At 39.2% G+C, this 12770-nt stretch overlaps 1 protein-coding gene across 1 annotated transcript in view; it reads left to right on the plus strand.

Annotated features, from left to right (window-relative positions):
* igf1ra (insulin-like growth factor 1a receptor) overlaps positions 1–12770 on the plus strand; it is a gene marked incomplete at its 5' end in the record, with an annotated part of 109969 nt that overhangs the window by 66090 nt on the left and 31109 nt on the right. The gene's annotated exons all lie outside the window — the stretch shown is intronic.

Below are 12770 nucleotides of genomic sequence, written 5' to 3' on the forward strand. Positions count from 1 at the left end.
TGCGTCTCTCAGACGGGAAAAATAGCACTCGCAACCCATTTAGCGTTGTTGCCTTAATGCATATGCAATGTGGGTGTTTACACGCAATTTTGTGTGTGCTGGGAGGAGAAAATGTAAATATGTTATTTTAGCACACGCAAAGTGATTTATCAAACCTGAAACTGATTGTGGTGTTTATTTTTACGTCTATAATTAGCACGTTTGAAAGGCAGGTCTTATTTGGTATATCTGAATAAATATCAAATAAATATAGATATCCAGAGGAGAAATGCGTGTTTGAACTGGTATGGTTTTACTTTGGTCTGCAGTTTGTGATTCTAACCTTTTTTGAAAAAAGGGTGAAATATTCCCCGTTTTTCCTCAATGGGTCCAGCTCCAACCTGCTCTACTCTCGGTGCAAGGCGAAGCGCAGGCGGCACAGTGGTAGTTTGGCTGAGCGGTGCACAGTGCGCAAACGTCACCAATACCTCACAGGCCGGTTTCCACAGTTCCAGGCACATTTAAATGCAATACATAATCACATCAATCACTATTTAATGTAACTATCTGCTTGGTGTATTTGTAGTTGTAGTTTCTGTGAGTGGGTTAAAATTGTGTCTATTTTTGTTGGATAGCACTAAACTTTATTTATTTTTAATTTGTGTGGTTTTATGTTTCCTGTTTCATTTGATCTGATTGTTTGTGGTTTGATTATATCTGTGCTTTTAATTATTTTTACAATGTAATATTGCCTTTGCTAGTCCAGTTTTATGTTAAGATATCGATACTGTACCAGTACCGTGGCCCAAAAACCGTGATACATACAATCCGTGGGGAACCTGTTGCGTTGCATCCCTAATATCGGTTGTCCTGTCGCATCTGATGTCAGATCAAAGGCTGTTGGCACGTGTAATGGAAACTTGGCCTGACTGAATGAACACAGATGAAACCAGGGACGCACTGTGACTAAAAAGCAGCCGCGGCTGCCGTGATGATCCGCTTTATTTATTTATTGATTATTATAAGATTTATTTTATTAAATGTATTATTATTTATAAACTTATGTGTGTCTTGAGAGAAACAGCAGAGCACTCTCCCTGGCCAGTGAGCTGCAGGGGAGTCAGGAGGAGAGTGCTGCACCTTTTTTTTTTCTTTTTTTTTTACCGAAAAATCCATAGTCCATAGTTTTCTTTGTTTAATATGTCAGGTAATGATGGAGCTGTCCATCATACCAACGCAGTATGATGGACCCGGGGAACATAGGTACGGCCCCTTCAAGGATGTCATATCCCTCGATCTCAGTTATCTGCTCATCACAGAACGTCAGCTGTACATTCTGTTCAGTGGCTTCAAATTTCATTTTGCGCTTCGGTTGAGTCTGCGCTTTCTCTTTCTCCATGTTAACTAGCGCAAAATCCTCATTTAAATAGGGCGGTCTTAACCACTTCTGCACCTGTAGTCAATTTAGCGCTCTCTATTTGAGATCTTAGTAAATCAGGCCCTAAGTGTAGGTCTGAATGTTCATGATCTGTCTTGAATGCTGCCTCAGATATGATCACAAAAATACTTTCAAAGGTGGTTTGAGGACACATGCAACCACATACCTGAGCATGCATGAATGCAATCTGTCCTAAGGGTGCATCTTGGAGAGGTCAGGCCTGTAGAGCTGTGGTAGGTCAATGGACATCTCTCTTTCTCTCTTGCTCACAGACACAGACATAACTGTGTTCTCACAAACAGATATGGGGTCAGTGTGTTTTTGAATGAAGGCTGGGAGAAGCCAGATCTTATCTCATGCGGTCACAGGAGACTCTTCCAGAATGCATTTTAATGCCAGGTGTGAACAGACGCACTTATCTCTGTCTGCAATCAGATCACTGAGAATGGATGTAAATGTCATGTGGGAATGGTAGAGACTGCAATGTAAGCTTTGTATATAATAAATATGACCCCTAATGTACACCTACAAATGCAAAATCTATGATACCCCAATTTCACATGCAAAATGGAACCAAAGTGAAATGTGATTTCAGGATTTACAGCGAATGACCTTCTCACTGTTTGCAGAGCGCTCCATTATAACCTGGTAGGAATGCTAGCAGTGAACACAACATTTTCTCCATTAGCTCAAGGCAAATGATGCCATGCTTAGTCAGGATTAGGGCCTCCTTGAAGTCAGTATGAAACAAAAACCTGTTTGGAAACAGTCGGTGAGAGCATAACATAACATTACGTTAGCTTCGGCAACGTTATAATATATGATAATATAATAATATAAATAATGCCTTTGTTATCATTGCTGTGCAGACTAGCTCTGGGTAAATCTAGTCTGTGGGTTTCCATAACTTTGGATCTGTGGGGATCCGGTAAAATGTTCCCATGTTAGCCTGTCTCGGACTGGTTTGGCACAGCATCTATCCACCATCTTCACTTTTATGATGAAAACACCCAGCAAATACTGATTTAGTATATAGTATATTGTACGTCTATAGTGGTGAGCAGTGCTGTTTCTCCCAGACAGAGTTACCATAGTTGTGTGATGTCAGCTACTGGAGACTCTATTCCAATGCTCTGATGATGATACAACAGTTCACAGATAAAAAAACTGTGTATTGATTCAGTTTGTACATTAGTCCATGGCTGGAGGTGTTCTCTGGGCTGCTGGCTGTCAGGAACAGGTGGGTACACACAGCCATGTGTTAGTCGGTGCCTGCAAACACACAGAATGAATGTTAAATGAATGAAGGACCAAGTTGTGTAAGTATGTGTATACGTTGTCATGTTTCTCTCCTATGTAAGCAAAGTTGTGCCATTATCCAAATTAAAATGCATTAACAGAAATGCTTTTTCATTTTCAAAATGGAGCTGCATTTTGTGACTCATAAATAAAAATAATAATCAATATTTCAAAATGCATTTTAATTTTCAAATTCAAGACTGCTCATTCTGTGACTTAATTAAAATGATAAAGAAAATGACATTTAAGATTTAATTTTCAAAACATCCTCCAGCAAAAAGGTACATTTTAAATGTCAAATTTGAAAATTAAAATGCATTAACAGAAATGCTTTTTCATTTTCAAAATGCAGCTGCATTTTTTGATTCATAAATAAAATTAATAATCAATATTCCAAACTGAATTTTAATTTTCAACTTCTAGACTGCTTATTATGTGCCTTAATTAAAAGACAAAGCAAACAGAGAAATGCTTTTTCGTTTTCATGTTCGCCGCAAAAAGTGTTATGTTACCTTTTTGCTGGAGGATTTTGAAAAAAATCTTAAATGTCATTTTCTTTATCATTTTAATTAAGTCACAGAATGAGCGGTCTTGAATTTGAAAATGAAAATGCATTTTGAAATATTGATTATTAATTTTATTTATGAGTCACAAAATGCAGCTCCATTTTGAAAATTAAAAAGCATTTCTGCTAATGCATTTTCATTTGGATAATGGCACACATTTGCTTCCATACTCTCCACATTTTATATAAGTAAGCAAGCATTTAGTGATATTCTTCTCCAGTGTTTCCTCAAAGTCACTAGAGAGATGTAGTGTACACTGTAAAGGAGGCTGAAGAGATGTGAGTGCTTGTTGCTCTCACTAACCCTGACCGGTCACCCAGCGAGTAAAAACAGCCTGCCAGCCAGCCCGGCGCAGCACTGCCAGGAAACACACTGTATTTAATGAAGCATATCTGGGAAGTCAGGTATTTTTAGAAGCCACTTTTAGTGAGAGGGAAAATCTCAGGATCTGTAAGAAAAAACAAGAATGAGTTCTGCAAAGAGTTGTTTTTTTCCGTAATAATTTTGGTCTATTTTTTTTGGCTTTGGATAATTAGCTTGTCACCTTTTGAAATGATATGACACAAAATGTTGTATTAATACTTGATTTACCATATATATGTAATTTAAAGTGCAGCTAAACTGATACCGTGCCATATATTTGTATGATACGAGAGCTAAATGGGCCGTCCCCCCTCAAATCCTCTCAATCCTTACAACCACGGTGAGTGAGTCTTCAGAGGATATTGGAGAGTTAATGAGGAAGACTGTTGCAGGTTTCTGTCTTCATGTTACAGATGCAGTGTGAGGCAGGTGCTTCTGAAAAGGAATGTACCACTACTCAGAACAATAGATGTCAGGTCTATAGAGCAATTTTGGATTATGAATAGGGGCAATAGATAATACTTTGAGGCCTCCGGTGTAGAGAGCAGACATCCCAGCTAAGACTGTTAAATATTGAGATTTTAGACATTTCCCTGGTAATTGTTGGAGATTAACCCTCATTTTTAGGATTGTTGATTATTGTTAACTGATCTACAGTTCTTAACTTAACCGTGCAGAGTTCAGAGAGGGCACTGATGAATAGATGTCTTTAACAACTTGGAAAGTTTTGGCTCATCTATATTAAATCTCCATTGTGTAGCATTCAAGAGGGTTTATGGGAAGATGGTTGGTTTGTATTGGGTTTGTATTTTATATAGAGCTTTTCCAGTCTAGATGACCACTCAAAGCTGCTTTACACTACAGTTTCCATCAGGATTAACGTGGGGTTAAGTGTCTTGCCCAAGGACACATCGGCTTGTAGACTAGCAGAGCCAGGAATCTTAACCCACAACCTCCAAGTTGAAAGACGACTCGCTCTCCCACTGAGCCACCGTCGCCCCTGGAGATATGGAATATCCTACCCAATAGTTTGTTTAGTGTGTGTCTTCTTCTTTCAGCTTCTCCCTGTAGGACTTGCTATATCAGATCATCTCCCTTCATCTTGTCCTGTCCCTTGTTTCCTCTTCTGTTACACTACCTATCCTCATGTCCTTGTTCACAATATCCACAAACTTTCTCAATATGGTCTTGAACATCTAAAAATAATATAATAATTATCTGTCTGTTGTCTGTTGCATGTGACCAAACCTCGCCTGTCTTAGTTTATTTCCAAACCTGAGGTGTCCCTCAAATAATACTCATTTATAATCCCGTCCATCCTAGTCACTCAAAACAGTGGACGGCTTTAGAAAACCGGTCTATAGGACTGTGGTGAAGACTGGTGATGAAATTCACGGCGATGGGGGACCTGGGACGTCTAGGAATGGACAGGGGGTTCAATAAGCCTGGGGTTCCTCACCTGCTCCAATCAGGAGCTGTAGCTGATCACCAGCGTAGCTGATCACCAGCGTCCTCAGTGGAAGTAGGTGTGCCACGCCTCCTGCAGAGAGTGGAGAGAGAGAGAGCAGCACGGAGGAGCGCCACACAACAACAATAATAATAATTATAATAATAATAATGGAGATGGTTGTTAGATGCCTCTCTAACAGTTGATCGAGGTATATCTTTCATTAAATGGTTTCTGCTAAACAGAATATAGGTTATAGCTTTTACTGGAAAATTGCTTTCATACTGTCTTGTCAAATATGTTGAAAATATACATGGACATCGGCTTTTTACCAATGCTAATGCTAAATAGAGCAGATGAAATGGGTCTTCTTACTTGGTACTTGGGTGCAAACAACAACAACAACAACAACAACAACAACAACAACAACAACAGCAGCAGCAGCTGCAGAGTGGACCAAGGCCTGAGGGTAGAGGGAAAGGGTGTGCATTTGTATCTGTGTGTGTTGTTGTGACTAAACGCGAGGGGAAATGCCACGCATGCCTGAACACACAGACCAGCACATAGTTGTGTGAAAAACACATTGCTAGTCTTTAGTGGGCACAGGAGTGGAAGGGACCCAGAAACACTGGGGCAGGAAACAGTGGGCTCACAAACACCTTTTTCACACAGGATTGAAGAGAGTTTTGTCCAAGCTCTTGTTAGCCAGCTGTCTATGTGAAAAGATAACAAATCAAATCACATCCTAACAGTTGGACACAGGTAAGTTGCTTGACTGCGCCATTTAATGTCCTTGTCCCAGTCTACAAGCCCAAGCAAGGAATCGGTTTATTGAATGAACTGTGTCCCACTCTGCTACCCTAGGTGGTGATGTGCTTCCTTGTTTGCCACTATTAGGCATTTTCATTTTAAAAACCTTACGTTACAGACCTAAACAACGTTAGCTAACAACTAGGTGATATCATGTGAGCAAATGTTGTGTCTTTCTACAAGAGCCAATGGCCAAGTGGAAATTTGCTGGTTTGAATCTGTTGGTTACCCAACACCCATTGGTCTCCCAGGTGCTGCTCAATGGTTAACCACTGCTCCACTGCACTGTTTTAGGGAAGGTTCAAAGTAGAGAATAGGTTAAATGCAGCCAGGAATTTTCCTAAGGTGATTAATAAAAGTACCCAAATATACATTCAATGTGTGATATGATACAAAAAAACATTTTCTGCTTATTTTGAAAGATATTAGAGCTGAAATAATTACTTGATTAATCGATTATTAATCGATTACCAAATGCATCGTCAACTCTTTTTCATAATCGGTTTGAATCTTTTATCATTATTAAAACAAGATTTGTTTCAGCTTCTTGAATGTGAATATATTCTTCATTTGCAAATGCAGAGGGCATATTCACTTATCGCTGTGTGTATGCAACACATTGAACTTCAGCAAATAAGTGCAGTATTTTTCCATATATTTTGCGTACAATTTTTGTTATTTTGTGAGTCATTTTGCAGCCCTACTTTCTCCATTCAATTAACTTCTGGTCTGTTTTTGTTATGCTTTTGCCAGTTTCTTCTATTATTTTCACGTCACAGCCTATGGACAGGAACTGTGAAACTGTGCAAGGCATCTAGGCCAGTTTAGGTCCAGTTGAAAGTATTACATCCAAGAGAAATTCAACTCCCAACTGCATTTTCTTGGACTTTGTAGTCTGACTTTGAGAAACCTTGCAGTCAGACTACAATGTTAATATGTATTGTGTTCTGAACAGCAGAATTGTCAATATTTGACCAACATAAAAGACAAAATGTTGCAGTGGTTTTCTGCTGCCTGACCACAAATAATCCTAAAACCAATATTCCTTTGTGAACTGAGGGACACAACTGCATTTGCTCACTACACAAGTATTACTTAGAAACTAGCAGAGACACATGCGCTGCTCTTTGTGCCACTTCTGCTCTGGGTAGGGCTGGATAATATATTGATAATATATCTATATCGTGACATGAGACAAATATGGTCTTCAATTTTGGATGTTGGCATATTATCATGATAATGTATATGATGTATTTTCCTGGTTTTAAAGGCTGTTGCATTGATAGTCATCATTAATTACATCGAATACATGTATTATATATATATATATATAGATTAAAAATGCATGGAATTAATATTATTTTTAAAAGTCACTCCTTTGATTTTAAGTCGAATTATTTGTGTTATAGCACAATTATGACCATATTTGTGGTTTTCTAACACATGTAAAGATCCTTTATTTAACATTAAAAAGCCAAATAAATAAAGTTATATTATCTGTAATGAAAGGTAACAACTGTATTTTCTAAACGTATTTATATATATTTTATATAAATATATATATATATATATATACATATATATGTATATATATATATGTATTGAATTATTTATATCATGAAAAGTATATCCCATACTGCCCAAAGCCCTAGTTATCCCTCTATCACTGTAGCTGACAGCAGTGGAGTCCCTGATGTGGTTTGTCTTTGGCTGTGGGGGAAGCATCCTCTCTCTCTCTCTCTCTCTCTCTCGCTGATGAGGTTCAAACAAGTGTCTGGAGTGATCCACTCGGGGCTCCCAGGGAGGATCGGATTGCCGGATGAGGATGTGGCCTGGTGGAGCTCAGGGAGCCGGGTGTGGTGGAATCAGGGGGCTCAGCCCGGTTCCAGGCTGCAGCAGCCCATGATAGTGGAGCTTCCTACTGTACTCCTGTTCTGCTACCTTACTGTCTGCTACTGCTCTCAGCTTTGGTAACCTGATATTTTTGGCCTCTGTCTCTGCACAGACTAGAGGACCTGGCTTCCTCACATTGCAGTGGATTATTGTAGTGTGCAGATTGAATGCTTTCATAAATGGAGCTGATGTAGAGATAAATTTAATCATAGCCTTATAGAGCTACAGCCCCTTTTATATACTGGAACCAAAGAAGAGGGTGCGATTGTCACTTAATGTGCAGCTTCCACATTAAACTCAGTGAAGTTATACACAGCTGCAGTTATCACTTTCAAATTCCTATTGAAAAATACAATGTCATGCTTGTATTTATTGTACATTTATCTGCAGTACTGTTGCTGTTTTTATTGCTTTGTTGGTTTATTTATTGTTTTTAGGTTGTCCTTTTATTATGAATTTTTATAATATAAATGATTAATAAATGATGATGAGACTGATATCTCATTTCTCATGTTCCTTACATTTTGAATTATAAACAATAACCTTTTTAAAGTCCATCCTAACTTGGAACAAGGCTTGTTGTTCATGAGTAAGTAGATTTTTCATTAAGAAAAGATAAGATCAACTTCATTTATCCCACAAAGGATAAATTCACTTGTTACAGCAGCAAAAGAACAGTTACTACATTTGCTGACAGCAAAAACACAAAAAAAGCAAGGGATTAAAGAAAGGTAAAACAGAAAAAAAGGAATAAAGTCTATGTGCATTATATACAGAAAAAATATGGACATTATATGCTGTGAAATATGTAAAGAAATATTGTATGTTGCAGGTGGATACATACTTTTGGCCTTTGCACAGGATAAAGCACTAGTGTACAGGCAGTAGGCACAGAAGATGGAGGTAGTAATGGTGGAGTAGTACAAGTGGAGGTGGTTGCAGTGCTACATTAGGAATTGTAAAGTTTGACTTTAGTCAGGATGAATGACCTGCAGTATCGTTCCTTTTTGCTGCCGGTGCAGCAGTCCCACAGTATCATGTAGGGGATGAGAGGGGTTGTCCATGATTGATGTCAGCTTAGCCAACATCCTCCTCTTTACCCACCTCCTCAATGGGGTCCAGGGGACAGTCCAAGACTGTGCCAGCCCTTCTGACCAGTCTGTTGAGTTTCTTCCTGTCCCTCTCAGAGCTTAACTTTGCGGTTTGTCCAAATCTGTGGAAAAGCCAGCGCTTAATTGCTATGGTTACCGCCTCCCTCCATACCCCTCTCCCCCCATGCCTGCTCAAGGGAGGACTTGTTTACCATCTCTGCTCCAGACTCAATAACATGTCAGTCATGGGCGTTAGATCCGCCCCTTGCCTGACTGTTATTGGTCCAGCATGCAGCTCTCCGGTTTAACACCCACCCCTCCTCCCTGCTGTCCCTCCCCCGTGGCCCCACTGTGAATAATGAATGATTTCCCTACTGTCTGCCAGGCTGCCTACCTCTCCTCACACATGGACACACAGGTTTTGTTGATCTGTTTACGAAGAATGAAATGCCTTATTAAAGTTTCACTATGGCTGACAGCTATAATTAGTTTTGCAGAATTATATCAGTCATCCAAATTTCTTAAAATCAGTTTTGCAGATGCCTGGGAATAATCTTTTATAAACTATAAATAAAATATAAATATTAGATAAAAGCTATACCTTTTTGTCAACAATGACTGAGGTGAAAAGGGGGCAGGGTTAGATGTGGTTGAAAGAGTCACACGACAACCTGCTTGCTGTGCTTTGTTCCTGCTCTAAAAACTGATACCGAACATACTTGCATATATAAATTCTCATCTTTATGTTCACTCTCTCATATATTATATCTCCCATTCTCCTCCGAGGTCATGTTTGTTGCTAAGATAACTCCTCTCAGGTTTCCGCAGCGATCCCCAAAGTTGTTATTGTGTAGTTGCAGCGGAACAGAGGATTAGCATTCTTCCCCTTGAATCCTCTGCGACCTGGAACATTCTGCATTCTTCACATTCCCTTGTGACTGGAATATAGTACCTTTACAGGAAAACACAAGCAGTGTCTCTCAGCCTATTAGTGCCTTTTTTCATGTATTTAATATTTGGTATTTGTTTTATTCAAAATATAAAAGTAAAAATAATAATAATGCATTCATATAAAAGTCCTGAGCCTCTGCATCCGATTTAGCAGTCTGACTCTGCAGAGAAGGTTTTTGTTTCTACAGTTTGTTTCGTCTCCTCCTCTGTAAGTGAGCATGTGCTTAAACAGAGTCAAAAATACCGATGCGCTGATGATGCTTGTAATTTATTCCTGCCTGGATCGAGTGACATGTCCCTCCAACGATGATGATGACTTGTCTATAGAAGAGCCCCTTGTTAGGTAGTCCCTTTCCTTTGAATCCCACAAAGTCCTGCATAGCATTGCTATCTGTAGAGAGCCACAGTGTGGAAATAGGGTTGCATGAGGAGCATCTATAAATAGAGAATTGTATCATTGATACCGGGTTGTTTGGTCATACTAGTAAAACCCTGTCGACTTATATGGATTTGAGGCAGCAGTTCCCCCCACACGCTTACTTCTGGCAGAATGTATGCATGTTTGGAATTTCTCTTCCTTCAGGAATCTGTTAAAATGATTCAGAGGGAACGACCCTTTTCCAATAAGGCTTACAATTTGCCTTGGCTGCCCCCTTTTGGTAGGATTCCAAGAAAATGAAGCCTGGCTGATGTCTCTCTCTTTCTCTTGCATGCTCGCTCTGTGTGTGTGTGTGTGTGTGTGTGTGTGTGTGTGTGTTCGTGCGTGCGTGCGTGCGTGAGAGAGAGAGAGAGAACCACCGAACCATTTGCCTGCTGTCACACTAATGTCTGCATCATCATATTTCCAATCAAATTATGTGAGACCCTGTATGTGTTGGCATTTCATGCTCTGGTTTTAGAAAAAAAACAACTTGTTTTGGAGCAGATCCGGAATACATAGATTCAATATGTGCAGCCAGCACATCTGTATTATTATTTCTTTGTAAGCTATCCTTATTAATTATCTTTTTCAGGTCTTTTTCAGTATATTGTGCATTTATAGAATGATGGCTAATGTGTAAATCATATTTTAGCCATTACCCTTTTTCTTTCTGACCTTTTTTCATTCCTTAAAATTATTATAATTATATTTTACAGCTCCGCACATTTCTTCTTTTTTGTGCATTTATTTATCCTGCATGGCAGAGGTCTCAAACCAGGACCACATGTGGCCTCCTAGTTGACTTCATGCAGTCTACCACTAATGTGTTTTTCTGATATTAGCAGTTTTAATTTAGCATTATAAATTACTTTCTATTGTAAATAAAAAAAAAAAAAATGAAATGAAATGAAAAATATCACCATATCCCATACAGCTGGACTTCACCAGCACCCCTCCTGACCCGACTTGTGCCCCCCTAGGTCATTTGAATTTGAGACCCATATAGGTCATAAAGCAAAACACCCCCATCTTATCAGGACACTGTTATTGGAAAAGAAAATAAATAATAATATTTTGGGTTGGCTCCAGCTGAATGAGGTTTTTGAGTTTGGGTTTCTTGAGGAAATGTTTTGTCCTCCAAGAGATTTTATTTCTTTTGTCAAAGATTCATGAAGGAATGTTCCAAACAGGCCATTTCACCTTCTACACTGTTGGCTTTAACTGGATGCAAAAAAGAATGGCAATCATTTGAGAAACTGTCAGGAGTGAGGAAGATGAGTCGTTTGCTCTGCGGCATTATTTGTCCTGCATGGGGCATGTTCTGTCTCACACTAATGTTTTCAAGCGACATGGAATATTCATCATGAGATTAACTGAGCAGCTGGGCTTCATTTTCCTTCACTGATTCACAGAAATGAAAAGCAAATAAACAACATCCTCTCTCTCTGTGGCACAAACAAATATTCACCACGTGCACGTCAGATGCACATTCACTCATCAGTGAAGATGGCTGAGGTAATGACGATGACAGAGAAGTAAGAAAGTAGTGAAATGTGTGCCAGTTTGCTTTTGTCTGAGTGTGTGAGCTTGTGCTTGTGTGCACACACACAATTCCTTCCAGCTTTAGCTTTGCACCAGGAGGCGGTTGCTTAGGAGCCAGGAGTGCTGTTTCTCTTATTTCACTCATTTCAGTTTTACTGCCTCTGTGGGGAAATGTGTCTTGCAGCAATAACAAAGACCCTTAATAGTAAACAGTTAAGACCCCAGTATACAAACTACACAAGGTTGTGTGGGTCAGGAGTTTGTTCACTTCCATGCAGTGTTTCTAACTGCACTGAAATGATATCACAAGTGACGACACAGATGATTAATGCTACACATATCCCAAAAGGAACATTAACACGCTTAGTTCACTGTTTCACACAGCAACTCTAGTGAGACAGAGAGACTTCTCAAAGTCCAGGTGCTCTTCCAGCTCTCAGGGTTTAGTAAGTGCTGGGAATCATCTGCTTTTGTTCACATTTGCGTCTCCTGAAGTGCTTCTGTCTATCCAAGCTTGGTAAAACAATCAGCAAGCACTGATCTGATTTTCTTGTGTCTCACTACCGGATTTGGAAAGATGTAAATATGTTGAGATAAAGACTGATACCGTCATGTTATTGAGTGTTTGAGTATGAGGAGAAATTTGTATAATATGCTTAAATTTTTTTTTTAAACTAAAAGTAAATATGATATTCTTCTTGGTGAGTTTAAGTAATAAAACGTCGGCTTTGTTACTAAAAACCTGTCACAATTATGTCGACCCTGTGCTGATACACCAGTTGTAGTTTTGCACCTCGTCCAATTCTAAAACTGGTAAATGGTGATTCACAGCCATTCACTCACGATAGAGCACATCTATAGTATTAGTGTCTTATGCCCAAGAACACATAAACATGTAGACTAGTGGCATTGGGAATCAAACCCACAATCGTCCACCTGTAAGACAATTTGCTTTACCACTGAGCCATCG

This window comes from Microchirus variegatus, assembly GCF_963457635.1.
Source record: "Microchirus variegatus genome assembly, chromosome: 8".
Taxonomy (NCBI): domain Eukaryota; kingdom Metazoa; phylum Chordata; class Actinopteri; order Pleuronectiformes; family Soleidae; genus Microchirus; species Microchirus variegatus.